Here is a 14,876-nt window from a genome sequence, read left to right as displayed (position 1 = left end):
CCAGACTCTTCATGCTGTTCCATTGATCTATGTGTTTATCATTTCACCATACCACCCTGTCCTAATTACTATAGCTTTATAGTAGGTCTTAAAGTGAGGTAGGGTGAGTCCTCCAAATTCATGATTTTATGTTATTTTATTTTGTTCCATCACCATTTATCCCCCCATACCCTCTTTCACCACCCCCACCCCTCTCCCCCTATAATTACAATACCGATGTCCATGTCCATGAGTTCTTTCTCTCACTCTTTTTTTCCCCCTTTCCTTCTCAATCTTCCCACCTGACCGCCGACCCCTAGAGCTGCCAGCCTGCTCTCTATATTTTGGATCTTCTAGTTCCTTACATTTCCATTAAGTTCTAGAACTAGGTTGTCTGTGTCTACAAAGAATCCTGTTGGAATTTTAAGATTGCATTAACTCTATAATCAATTTGGAGAGTTAATGTGTTAACTATTGAGTCCTCCAAACCAGGAATACAGTATATCTCTCTATTTCTTTAGCTCTTTTTTGATTTTTAAAAAATGTAGCACTTCATCATACTGAAATGTACTTATTTCACTAATTATAACTAAGTATTTAATTACATGTTAACATAATTAATATTTTTATTAAAGTATATATTTCAAAGCAAAAATAAGGAGAACAGTGGTATCATTTTATATTTTTGCAAATCTCTTTAATGTCTGGCATAATAAAGTAGCTGGATTTTCATATTTGTTTCAGCATTTGGTCTGTTATGATATATTGTTTTGGTTGAAATACATGAAAAAAATCTAATCTCACACAGACACGGAGTTGGAAAGTGGAAGATTATTTTAATAGTGTTTTCAGATAACTGTGGAAATTTTTCTTTGACACTATACTCAAACTTGAATAGATTCTTAGAGTTTAGTTTCAGTGTGGAATCGAAACTTGTCCATGAGCATTTTCAACTTGGTTATGTTGAAATCTCTTAGCCTGAGTTGCAATGTAAATGGGTTTCTTACCCATGTCTAATTTTGTAACATCTTGTATTTGGGAATATTGGTTCTGGGTTATGAACATCTTCCAAATATTGATAATTTCATTATATAAGACCAAAAATACTAGGCACTAATATCACTACTGACCTCACAGAAATCTTAAGGATTGGGAAGCTATCAAGCTCATGGTGAAGGATGAGAATTTTCCAAAATTCTGATTTTCAGTTGAAAGTTTAAATTCTATCATTGGCAATAAATATTGCCAGATGTTTTCCTTGAGGTAACAAGCTCAGTTTGTTGATTTTTGAAAAAATGATAGCCAGCTTTTGAATTTGGATAATCATAGTTTGACAATCTTTACTCAGCTAAAAATGGTGTTTCATGAAAAAAGTGACTAGTTTAGTTTGTGGCTCAAGAATATAAGCACTTTTCCCCTAGAAAACCTTAGTATTTTACTGTAGTATGCAGCAGAAGTGCTATATGCATACTTTTTACTTCACCCTGAAAATTAAAAAGACATGTATTCAGGATTGAGATATTATTAATAAAATAATTTTTAATAATGAGTAATTTCTACTGCTTCATCAAGGGTGTTCTTAAGTGAAACTGGCAACTGTGTGGTAATGAAGGGCACAATGACTGCAAGTCCATTTTGGTGCCATTGTCTTCATTCATATTAAGGAAAAAACAGTGGCCTACCTTTGCTTTTGTACTTACAATATGAACAAAGTGAAAAAGGCAAGTGACATCATAGCATTATTATGAAAAAAGTTTTGACCCTCCTAACCCATCCCACCCCAACAATGTCTCAAGCAGCCCCAGGGATCCTCAATTCACATTCTGAGGACTGCTGCCTTAGCCACCAAAAAAATAAATAAATAAAGGCAAAAGGGAATCTGTGGGTATTGATGTGGGATCAGGACTTCCTGGAAAATCTGTTGAAACCTTTATCTTACCCTTGTTGACTCCTCTCAGGAGAAAAGGAACAATCTCTTATCTTGTAGCGGTCTAAGGCTAGTCAGCTTTACGCAGTGATGTTGGGCTTGTTGAAGAAGAGGAGTGCTAATTTAATTGCAGCTTAATGAAGAGCTTAGTGGGTGAGAGAAAGAAGAGTGTTTGAAAGTTTGCATTTTCTTAACTTCCTGACTTGATTCATCCCAGGTGACTATACTAATTCTAGTTAGAAACACTTCAGTTGTTCTGCCCGTGACTGATGCCCTGGATATGCCACATGAGGTTTGAGGTGGGGTCTGCTTTGTGGTTGAGGCTAGAGATCAGGACCCCATCAGGTCCTTCTCTGATGATATCTCTGACTGGAGTAATAGGTTATTCAAATTCAGTTGAATTCTACAAATTGGACAAGTACTTACTGGTACTGAGGAGGGTATTAAATGCTGGAGCAGAGGTAGAGGTTGGGATGGAGGACACATACCTGTGGACAATTTATCAGGATGTCCCTCCCTTCTTGGCCCTTTCTACCCTGGTGTCTTTTTTTAGCTTCATTTTTTAAAGTAATTTTGTAATTTAACTCTCATACAGGAGCATTTTTTAAAATCCAAACAATCCTGAAAACCATAAAAGTAATATAAATGGTACCATGTATTTGTGCTAAACATTGTGCTATAAATGCTCCACATTACAACATACTACAGTCTCTCTGCAATATCTGAAGTATCTATTCTTGCAAATAAGAAAGTAAAAATCACTTTAAGTCCCACTATCCAGAGGCATTTTGGTAAATTCTAGAACTCTCTATGCATCTAAAGAGAGAGGTCTATAATTTAATATAGATAGGATCATATGCTACAAATTCTTGTGTATCTCAATTTCTTTTTCACAGTGACATGAGACAAACAACTTCTCTCAGGGAATGGATAGTTTCATTTCTCTAATAGTTGTAGAATAAGAGAATTTCATTGTATAGATATATCAACTTACTTTATCTGTAAGTCGACATCTAAGTAGGGTAGCTAGTTTCCAGATTTTGATGATATGAACACTGCTCCAAGAATTTCTTTGTGCATGCTTCATTCTGAGGCAATGATCTAAGAGTCAGTTCTTGTAAGTAGGCTTGTTTATATTTTTATCTAAGATACTAAACTAGTTTCAGAAGAGTTGAATTAACTTCTACTCCTTTAACAGTGTCCAAGAATGCTAAAGGCAGACATAAAATCAAATGTGAGTGTGTTTCTACATGAATACCTGTGTGAATATGTGAGCTGTACACACCCCTAAGGGCTTGCTTATTCATTTAACAAATATTTCTGAGCACCTGCCATGATGCAGACACTCAGCCAGTGCTGCAACTCTGAGAAACACGATCTCAGCTCTCATGAAGTCAAACATACACTAAAAACAACAACAACAAAACCCCCTGCCATAAGTGCATGCAGACAATTTATACCAAGATATGATCACACAGAACTAGGCTCTGCCCTGGTCTGGATGTGGTGATAGGGGTGGCAGGGAAGTTGGGGAAGGTTTTTTTGAAAAAGAGAAGGGTAAGGAGACATTAACTAGATGAAGAGTAGGAGGAAGCATGTTCCAGACAGAGAGAATTTGTTGCTCTTGTCCCACTATCAGTGGGAACAGTCTTGCTGGGAGAATCTACTGCTATTCCCCATACACGAGCATTCCTGCCTTTCTGCCCCAATGTACTTGTCTCCCACCTCTTTTTCCTCCTGAGGCAGGAGCACAGCTTGAAGAATGCAAAGACTGGAGGTGCTGGAGCCCAAAGAATGAAGGGGAGAGTGGGGCCAGGGGATGCTGAAGGGTGGTAGGACATTGTGTCTAGTCATATATGTCTGAACATGTACCTGCATTTGAGCACATGTCTGAATATCTAAGTGATGTAAGTAGGTGTATTAGTATACTGGTTCTCAAAGTGTGGTCCTCTGACCAGAGCATCAACATCTCTTGGTGGTGAGTCCAGCAATCTCTTTTAACAACCCTTCTGTGGTTGCAGTGTGTCTGAATGCACCTGTGTGCATCTAGGCATCCTTGAGGCAGAAAGCTCACTCCATCTTTCTTGACTTTGCCTTCTCAGAGCACTGCCAAGTCTAGGGTAGGTACCGTGGAGCACGTAATGGCGATTATGGTCATATCAAGAAACGTCTTCAACTGAGTCCCTATATCTTACCAGTCCCTGGGTAGAGCAGCCACAACGCACCTTACTTTTATCACGGACAGAAATCTAATGTCACCAGTTTAAAAAGCAGGAAGTCACAATGGGAGAGTAAAAAAATGGCCCATTCGGAATGGAAACACACCTCTCTGCACTTCCCTTAAACAGATTGCTGGAACAAAGAAAACAATTTCCTGCCTATGCTGGCTAACAGTGTGAAGTGTGCAGAGAGAGACAGAGAGAACAGGGGTTTGTGCCAGGGCCACAGCCCCACACAGGGCATGGGTGAGGGTGGCCTGTGGCTGTGGAGGGTGTCCTGGTGTCACAGGATCATGCATGGTGGGAGCCCTCTGGAGCAGGATCTCCTTGTGGGAAGAATAGGCCAAGGTGCAGAACACTTGCAAGCTGTGAGCCAAGTGTTGCATCTTCACCAAACAAAACTCCAAACAAGTACCTGCTTTGCACCCAGATTCAAGTCCTGGTTCTGCCACTTATCAACTGAACAACTTAAGGAAGTTTGCTCTAATTCTTTCAGGCTCAGTTGCCTTGTCTCTGAAATGGGGATAATAGTAGGATCTGCAACACAGGGCTGTGGTGCAGGTTGAAGGTGGTGAGTTATGTGAACTTATTAGCACTGTGCCAGGCAGATGGTAAATGCTCAGTTTCTCTTTTGTTTGTGGTAGTTTCCTGAAGCCCCTTCTCACTAGAGAATTGCACCGAGTTTTGTTGTCCTATCATCAAAGCCTACTCAGTGAGTTAAATTGGATTGATCAGATCTCCAGGGTCAGTGGTGCTCTCAGCCCCACTGCAGCACTCCCTATCCTGGCAATTCTCAGCTGCATACAGGTCAGGAGCAGTGGGTGTCTTCCTCTGGCTCCATGGGTGCTGCTGTCTTGTGTCTGCATCACTATGACTTTTGTCACAGGGGTCTGCTACAGGGTGGGGCCCACCATAAGAAGAGTCACAAGAAAATGAGGATAAGTAATACCTAGCATTCAAGGTTGTTGTGTGGGAAGGTGTGCTACATGCCTAGCTCTGTGCCTGGCCCATGAAAGGTACTTAATAGATGGCAGTTAAAGATGAAATTTTACCTTTGGGCTGGTCAGGGTGGGTTTAATTAGTACAGAAATGTTAAGAAATGGATATTTTTTGAGCAATTGCCATTGCCAGGCACTGTGGCAGGTATTTTCCACGTGTTATCTCAATCAATCCTCACAACAACCCTGTGGAACAGAGTACCATTAATATCATCTTCACAGATGTGGAAACTGATGCTCAGAGAAGGGATTTAAGACCAACAGTGCTAGATTCTAATTAATGATTATCTGTGTTCATTCTACCCCCTCTTACTGCCTTCCCAAAGAAACTTTTTTGGCATGGAAACTGCAGAGAGCATTGTCACTTCTCCACTGAGCAAGAATTATTTGCCAGGGAAATAAATTTGCCACCTTTGCTCATTTTGCCCACTCTGACCCCACAGAGTTCTTCCCTCTACCTGGTCTTGACCTCTTTGACTACAAGCAAAACCCCTTCTGTCTTGTTTAGTCCTCAGCAAAGGGTAGCTGGTAATCTTTAAAGTGTGTGTTGCATGTATAGTGGTCCTCAAGGAAGAATGGAAAGCTAAAAATAAACTCAGCTGGGCGGGGTCTCTGACCTAATGACTGGGAGAGCTGGACTCAGAGGAGACAGGGACAGAGAGTGGAATCCTGACACTGTTCAGTAAGGACTGATTTAGTTTCTGGGGCTAGCCCTCTCCCAGGCTCCTGCCAGCTTTCTAATCAGCACAGTAGGGCCAAGTGTGGGGCCTCAGGAAGTCTGTGTCACAGGCCCTCCCACTTGGGCACCCAATAGTCTTCCCTCTCCTCTGCTGGTGAAAGAAGAACCAGATAAGAAAAATGGACTCTAAAGGGAAACTTCTAACCCTTTGCTCATTCCCAACAAGACTTTCTAAAACTGCCAACTAGATCAGCCTATACATCTAGCACATCACATTCCAACCTCTGTGCCTCCACCCCAAGCCCCCATCCTCCTCCTTCAAAGGCCAACTCATCCAGGAAGATGCTCTTGATTAGCCCCACTTCCTGTTCCGATCCTTCTCTTACCTAGGATGCTGTAGTATTTTCACCTTAATTGGAACATTGATATTCAATACTCACAAGTTACACAGCTTAGTTAATACTTTAAAATATTTTCCATGCATTTAGGAAATCATGTGTTTTTTCACTCCTCAGTTAGGAGACAGAAATTCCAAGAGATGAATGAGGCAAGTGAAAGAGGGCTAGATAATTTCTCAGGAGACCACCTGGGTTCCGACTGGGCCACTAATGGGCTACGTGACTTTGAGCCAGTCAATTCCCCTCTCTGGGCCTCTGGCTCCCATGTTGCAAAATGCTCGCAAGATTTTGTTCAGCTCAAACACTTCGTGGCTCTGTTTCCTTTGACTCTCCTCACAGTGTCTATGTCACACCGAACTCTCTCATACTCTGTTTCTTCCAAGACTGCCTTTCTGAGGCTGTCTCATCTCTGACTGTGTGTGTCCCCACAGCTCAAACTCACTGTATGGTCCAAGACTTCAGGCCCACTGAGTCTGAGGGCCACAAATGAAGCAGCCAGTGGAAGTAGTCAGCAGGAGACTGGACACAATTTCTCAGTTGCAGGCAGGGCCTGTTAAAATGCTGATGCCCGTGTTCTATCTCTAGAGAATCTGGTTCATGGGCCTGGTGCAGGACTCAATCTCCTCATTTTAGTCATCTATTGCTGCAAAACAAAATACTTCCAAATTTTGTGTTTAAAACACCACCATTTATTTACTCATGATCTGAAGAGCAGGAATTTACACAGGGCCCCACTGAGTGACTTGTGCTCAGGGTCACACAAGGGGCTGCCTTCAGGTGGGAGCTCAGCTGGGATGGGAATACCCAAGGTGGCTTCAGGATTCCCTCCCTGTAGTCTTTCTCTAGCAGGGTCATCTGACTTACAAAGCAGCTGGATTCCAACAGGTGGCATTGCAAACATCTAAGGCAAAAGTTGCAGATCTCTTAAGGCTCGGTCTAGAAAGTTATTCAATGATAGTTCTGCCTCTTTTTATTACTCAAAATAAGTCACAAAGACAGCCCACACTAAAGGGAGAGCAAGTAGATTCCACCTCTCAGTGGGAAGAGTAGCAAAGTTTCACTGAAAGAGAACCAATGGGATGGGAGATATTACTGAGGCCATCTTGTAAACACAATCTACCATAATTTAAAAACAGACTTTAAGGCCTGGTCCTGGTCCCAGCCCCAGAGAATGCAGAGATTAAGAAGCAAAGCCACTGGTTTTACTCTGAATGCAGGGCCCTCCATGCCAGTTCCCTCCCCAGCTCCATCCCTGGCAGCTGAGGAACTGCTGACTTGGTGGGCAATGGTAAAGAGAGGATTGTCCCTCTGCATCCACGGAGCCCTGGCTGATATCTGACTTATGCCTACCATCCTCCTGCAGGGTGAGCCCGACATGGGTTCTTTCCAACCCTCATGGCAGCCCTGGGTGCAAGCTGCCCCAGTCAGCCTATTTGTCTGCCCCAGAGACACACAGCTCTGGGTGCAAAGCTGGGATCTGAAGCACTGGGTCTGACTCCATGCTGCAAGAGATTGGAGGGGCAAGTGGGAGCATGAAGATAGGACAGCTGCACCTGTGGTCCGGCTAGAGCAGGACTTGGGAGCACCCACTGCTATGTGGAGGGACCAGTGGATGCCTTCCTGGTTGAGAGATGTGCTGACAAAGAACCATGATGGAGAGAAGTGAACCCAAACCCTGGGGCTCTGTCAGCAAGTACAGGAACACTGGGGCTTCAGGTTCCCCTTCTCTCACATGCCCTAGTCCACCTGCCTTGCAGAATAAGCCAGGCCAACAAACAGCTGCTCTCTGGACCCACCTCAGAATCACACTGCTTAGGTAATCAAAACAGCCAAACCACAACGGTAGTTGTGGTACAAGCAGCTGAATCACCCACCACGTCCTGCAGCATCCACTCTTGGGGAGCAAGTTTTCTAGATCCCAACCTCCATAAGGTTGGCTTTGTTCTAATGGCCACTGGGAATAACCCTTTCTTTGCTCTGGCTGCTAGGAAGCTCAAAGACTAAGATGCAAGGCAGCTCTAACACTATCCACAGAAAGGCTTGCATTTCTACAGCTAACCTTACCTGGGCCTTATAAGTCCTTTTCCCTCTAGGCTTTAAGGGTCAGTCCTTAGCCTTCCATTTCTTGTATAACCCTGGATAAGTGGCTCAGCCCTCCTGCCTCAGTTTTATTATCTGTAAAGTAGAGCCATTTAATAGCCCCTCTCTTCACAGGGTTGGTATGGTGACTGGCTGAGGCCTGAGGCCAGCTGAAGTGGGTAAAGCCTTCGTGGGTCCACTGCAGCATTGAACTACCAGTATTCCAGAGCAGGGTGCTCCAGCTTCTCCTGCAAGGGGCCCAGGCCTGGGCACACACCTCACATGTAATGTTATCTACATACCCTAAGATAAAGAAATATAAGCAATGTAATTTACATTAAAATAAAATGTATTTCACCATGAAAAAAAAACAAATAAAACAGCAGACTTTAGATGAGAGTGTTGTGCCCAAGATCTGAACCATGTCTCAGGAAGCCTGCTTCTCATCTCTTTTTCTTTCCTTTCTGTCAGACATAGCACATGTGACACTGTCTGGGACTGCTGATTTGTGGGCTAATTAATATGTATTTGCTTTCCCTGTCAATATTATTCCTATCTTTTGCATCCAGCAAATATCAATTCTATTGGTAAGTGGGGGAGATGGGAGAAGAGGGTTAAAAACATAAATGAGACACTCTACCTGTGTTTAAGTTACTTACTGTCTGATGGGGGGTCCAACCTGCGGCCCTTGGGCCACATGCAGCTCAGGATGGTTATGAATGCAGCCCAACACAAAAATCACAAGTTTACTTAAAACATAATGAGATTTTTTTGTGATTATGTGTCATGATGTATTTAATGTGTGACCCAAGACAACTCTTCCTCTTCTAGTGTGACCCAGAGACACCAAAAGGTTGGACCCTCCTGTTAGTGTAAACAATTTGATTCCCTGGTCTAAATCAATGCTTTCCTCCTCCTAATTCTGAAGCAGAAAACTGGGAGTTCAACTTAGGAAGACAATTGTGGATTCTCTTTCTAACAATGTGTTAGGAAGCAGTTGTGTTCTGAAGACTAAACAAACCTTTATTCATAGAGTGAATGGCCAGAATGGTGAGTGCGTTACACTCATCACCTCCCACCAGCCACATCTATGTTTTGATACAAGCCCTGAAAACTAAAAATCAATAAAGATAATGCTTCTTAAATGGTAGTCATCAAATGTGCCTCTTGTTCAAGAGGCAAGTACATGAATAACATCATCAAAGAGATGACTAAATGACAGGAGGGCTGAGAGAGGTGGGGATGTCAAAGGACCTAAGAGTCCATGATAAACAAACATAGAGGCAGGGCCTCTATGGCCCCAATGTCTGCAGACCTGCCTAGCACCCTTCTTGGATGCCGACTCTCATCAGAATTGAGCCTCCTTCTCAAGACAAACCAGTCACAGACCCAGGATGATAGGCCTCTGGCTGCTGCTGTGCCCTCAGGAGAAGTGCTGGTTTGTCTATAGCAAGGGTGTCAACTCATTTTCACCAGGGGCTACATCAGCCTTGGTTGCCTTCAAAGGGCTGAATGTAATTTTAGGACTGTATAAATGTAAGTACTCCTTAACAGTTAAGCAAGAGCTCTGTGCTGCCACCAGGTAGAAACAAGGTGCCGGCAAGAAAAAATAAGGTGGAGAGCCGGATTCAGCCCCTGGGTCTTGTGTTTGTCACCTGTGGCCTACAGGCATGGCATTTTTTCTGTAGGAAAGTTTTCTCCCCTCATGGCCATTAGTCTGCAGAGTTCACATGACTTCCTTAAAAAGAAGTTCAACAATCTGCCAGACCAAAATCATTTTTACTGTTTTCTTAAAATCCAGCTCAGGCTTTGAGGTGGGGGTGCTGGCTATGCAAAAGAGAATAAATGGATTCAAGTCAGTCTTACTTGCCTGGTAAACATGCTTTGGTTAGTTATTATCTACCTGCAAAGCCAGTCTATAGACTGAATGGAGGTGCCTGCTGGGTCTCTCTGATTCTTTGTGGCTCAAAAACTCAGCTGCAGACTCTGTTCTGAGCCCGATCCAGTTGGTTAGAAAAAAGTATATGATGATAAACAGGTGCTTTTCTCCATGAATGCTGGCTCCAGGCACTCAGGGAAGGGCAGGGAATTCAGAGGCCTGCTAATGCTAACAGGCTGCCAGCTTCTGCACCAGGAGAGCAGACACACAAAGCTATTCTGGTCTTGTCTAGGGAGCCATTATGTATTGAATTTCCATCGTCATTATCTCTAAAGGGCAACATTGCTTGGTTTTCCCCCATTAGCATTCGTTGAGAAAAAACAAATGAGTGCACATTTTCAGAGTGGAAAGGCAGGGGGGAGGAGGTATCATGTGCTCCAATCTGGATAACCAGCAGCTCTGGAAGATGTGTGCTTCCAATTATAGATCAGCACCTTTAGGTGACAGTTCACAATTATAAGACAAGTTTCAGTTATTCAGGCAGCAACTGGTTTAGCAAATTAATGGGATTGGTGTGGGTTTTTCCCTTAAAAACAAATCTCATCCATTTTTTGTCATGCCTTGGTTTCTGACATATGTTAAAATCTTCCTGGGGGAAGACAGGGTGGGATTTTATTTCAGATTCCCCCACTATGACCTTCTTTGCTTTCTTCCCTTCCCCCAAATTAATACCTTAATTGGTATAAAGGTAGATAAGGAAAGGAACCATATAAGACACACTCTAAGAAGAGAAATGGTGGTGTTTGTATTCTCTGAATGCTGGCATGTGTCCAGTGTGCACTAATGGGGCTGTAAGTGGCCAGAAGAGGTCTTGGGAGTGCTGGGGGCAAGGCTTTCTCAAAAGACAAAAAGCTGTCCTGCCAGCTGTTCCACCCTACTTGTATCAGGTAAGATTGTGTTAACTCCATGAAACAGATAATCAACTACTATAAATTTTATGTAATAGGAGATGAATTTTCTCATGAAACAAGAAATCTGGAATGAAGTCAGTTGTTGGTGGCTTCTCTTCCTACCATCCTTAGTAGGAGGCTTCTTGCTTCATGGTTGTAAGATGGCTGCTTTACCTCCAGGCATCACATCCATATTTCTGAGAAAAAAAAGAAATTGTTGAGAAGGAGGATGAAAAGAGTGGGAGAGGAGGAAGAATAGGAGGTGAAGAAAGATGAGGGGAAGAAAAGAAAGGAGGAGGGAGAGAGAAGGGAAGAGGAAGAAGGAAAAGGGCAAAGAGCCCTTTCTTAGAATTATGTGTTTTTCTTAGAATTCTTACTTAGTATAATTCTGTTTCCATCTTCTTGGCCAGAAGTGGATCACATAGACACCTCTACTTGCAAAGGACTCTGTAAAATCAGTTTAAACTGAGCACATTGCAGCTCAGTTAGAAAACAATTCTGATAGGAAGGCAAAAAAATAGAATGAATATGGTTTAGGGAACCAACAGTGTCTGTCATCCTACCCAGCTCCTACAGCTCCACACATAGAGACATCCTGATTTTCAACTCCCAATGACAGTGTCAGGGCTACCTGCTCTTCCTCTTAGGCAGTCTAGCCTAAAAGCCCTGTGAAACTCACTACCCATTTTTCTTCTGCCTGTGACCTCAATATCACAAGCTATTCCACCCATTCATCTTGGTAAGAGAGAACAAAGCAAATGCATTTCACATGCATGGTTTAAGCCCAAGGTGCCACCGCTCAGACAACCAGGACTGAAGACCCTTTGGTTAAACTGAGAGATTGCTTACTGGAGAGAGAACAAGCAAGAAAATACCCAATGTGAATCTGGAGAGGCTGGCTGGTGCAAAATCATATAGGGCCTTGTGAGCTGCAGTTATAGTTGTGTTAGGCAAGACCCTGGGGTCTATAATTGCAGTAAGATGCCCAGCTACCCCAAGGCATTCTCGGTCTATGAGGGCAGCACATACATGGAATTAGACATAATAAAGTTCAGACTCTGATGTGTACAAAGACATGTAGAGACACAATACTGTTAATGACAGCACGGACAAGATAGCTTCGATTTCAATGAGGTGATATTTAAATTTAGCTTTGCATAGTAGGCAGGATTCTTATAAGGTATGGAAGTGAGACAGAGAATATTTTAAGCAGAGAAAATTATTTGAGTAATAATTTGGGAGCAGGGGAGCAAGCAGTGACTGGCCCTCTTAAGCTATGAGACAGAGTGTGCAAAGATTGGGGTACCTAGAGTGATGGAATGGGGAAGGCAAGACAGAGAATGTCTCAGGAAATGAAGCAGAAAAGAGTATTGGGCTATAAAGGCTAAATGTCATCTTAAGGAGTTGGATTTTATATCCATACTACCCAAAGCATTCTACTATCAAAACACCAATGACATTTTTTTTTTCGCAGAACTGGAACAAATAATCCTAATATTTATATGGAACCACAAAAGACCCTTACAAGCCACAACAATTTTGAGGAAGAAGAACAAAGTTGAAGGTTTCATGATACCTGATATCAAACTACACTGTAAGGTTTTGTAATTAAAACAACTTGGTACTGCCATAAAACAGACATACAGATAAACAAAGCAGAAGAGAGAGCCCAGAAATAAACCTATACCTATATGGTCAAGTAACCTATGAGAGAGGAGGCAAGAATATACCATGGGGTAAAGGCAGTCTCTTCAACAAATGGTGTTGAAAAAACTGGACAGATACAGGCAAAAAAAAAAAAAAAGAAACTACAGCACCTCCTTATACCATATGCAAGAATAAACTTAAAATGGATTAAAGACTTAAATGTAAGACCTGAAACCATAAGATTCCTAGAAGAAAAGAGAGGCAGTAAACTCTTGGACATCATTCTTAGTAATCTTTTTTTTTTTTGATATATATTCTTGGGCAAGAGAAACTGACAAACAAAAAACAAATGGGACTACATCAAAAGTTTTGCACAGCAAAAGAAACCAGCAACAAAGCAAAAAGGCAACCTACTGAATTGAAGAAGTTATTTGCCAATGACACATTTAATAAGGAGTTAATAACAAAATATGTAAGACACTTATACAACTTAACCCCAAAAATTCCAATAAAGAAGTAGGCAGAAGCCCTGAATAGATACTTCTCCAAAGAAGACATACAGATGGTTAATAGACATATGAAAAGATGCTCAATGTCACTGATCATCAGAATAATGCAAGTTAAAACCAAAATGAAATAGCATCTCATACCTGTCAGAATGGCTACTATCAATAAATCAATAAACAAGTGTTGTCAAGGATGTGGAGAAAAGGAAAGCCTAAAACCTTGACACACTGTTGGTAGGTTTGCAACTTGATGCAGCTACTATGAAAAACATTATCGAGTTTCCTCAGAAAATTCAAAGATAGAACTACCATATGACCCAGCAATCCAATTTCTGGGTACTTATTTGAAAAAATACAAAACAGTAATTCAAAAAGATATATGCATCCCTATGTTCACTTTCGTATTATTTACAATAGCCAAGATATGGAAGCGACCTACGTGTCCATTGATAGGAGATTGGCTAAAGAAGATGTGGTACATGGACATGATGAAATATTACTTATCTATAAAAAGAATAAAATCTTACCATGTACAACAGCATGGATGGACCTAGAAGGGAGTAAGTTAGACAGAGTAAGCCAAAACTGTGATTTCACTTATATGTGAAATCTAAAAAACAAAATAAGTGGGCAAATAAAGCATAAACACACTCACAGCTACAGAGAACAATGCAATAGTTACCAGATGAGAGGAGAATTTGGGATATAGGCAAAAAAGGGGAAGGGATTAAGTAATAAAAATTGGCAGTTACAGAACAATCATAGGGATGTAAAGTACAGCATAGGGAATATAGTCAATAATACTGTAATAACTGTGCAAGGTGTCAGATGGTCACTGGTCTTGTTGAGGGGATCACCTTGTAAGTTACACAAATGTCTAACTTCTATGCTGTGCTCTTGAAACTAATATCATATTGAATGCCAACTAGAAAAAATTAAAGAAAACTTAAGCTTTAATGTCTCGGGCCAACTCAAGAATCCTCATACAGATAGATATTATAAAGGATGATTCAATGTAACCCATGATTTTGAAAGAACAATTTATACTTGAAGAGTTCTATGATATAAACGATTTTGTATTTTAATTTTTTTAAAGTTGAATTTTAACTACTAAAAACTAGGGAGCCACAGAAGGTTTAAACCATACCTGTCTTTTGGAAAATAATTCCACCAAACAAGAGTTAATAGCCTGGGGTTGGGGAGACAGTCAGAATCACCAGGAGGAGGCTGGTCCCACAGAGGCCTGACCTAGAACAGAAGCAGTCAGGGGAGAGGAGTGAGGAAGAGTAAGTGGGTTGGGGCAGTGCCATTTATGAATTGAGGAAGACGTCACAGGTCGGAAGAGGAATTCAGTGAGAGCCGCTCTGATTTCCCCCGGGGGCTTATTTAGCCTGATGTTTGAGGTGAGGGGTCACCAGCCTTCAGTGGGTAATAGAACTGTGGTTGTGGATAGGATTGTTCAGGAGTCACATAAATCAGAGCAACAAGAGCCTGACACAGCTACTTTGTTTTCTTTTTTTTAACTTTATTTTTCAATTACAGTTGACACTCAACACTATTTTATATTAGTTTCAGGAATACAGAACAGTGGCCAGACAACCATACAGCTTAGAGT

The 14,876-nt window shown here is 41.8% G+C and overlaps 1 long non-coding RNA gene across 1 annotated transcript; it reads right to left on the bottom strand.

The window, feature by feature from the left end:
- Positions 1-11,218: 11,218 nt before the first annotated feature.
- On the bottom strand, positions 11,219-14,461 carry LOC119050741 (uncharacterized). Its single transcript, XR_005082808.2, has 3 exons — positions 14,409-14,461; positions 13,789-13,811; positions 11,219-11,305 (listed from the first exon to the last, which is right to left on the bottom strand). It is a non-coding gene; the product is annotated as an uncharacterized LOC119050741 (long non-coding RNA).
- Between the last annotated feature and the right edge of the window lie 415 nt (positions 14,462-14,876).

This window comes from Artibeus jamaicensis, unplaced genomic scaffold (assembly GCF_021234435.1).
Source record: "Artibeus jamaicensis isolate MK-2021 breed Jamaican fruit bat unplaced genomic scaffold, CSHL_Jam_final contig_196, whole genome shotgun sequence".
Classification (NCBI taxonomy): Eukaryota; Metazoa; Chordata; class Mammalia; order Chiroptera; family Phyllostomidae; genus Artibeus; species Artibeus jamaicensis.
Note: the sequence above shows the minus strand (reverse complement) of the source record. Positions and strands in the feature narration are given on the sequence as shown.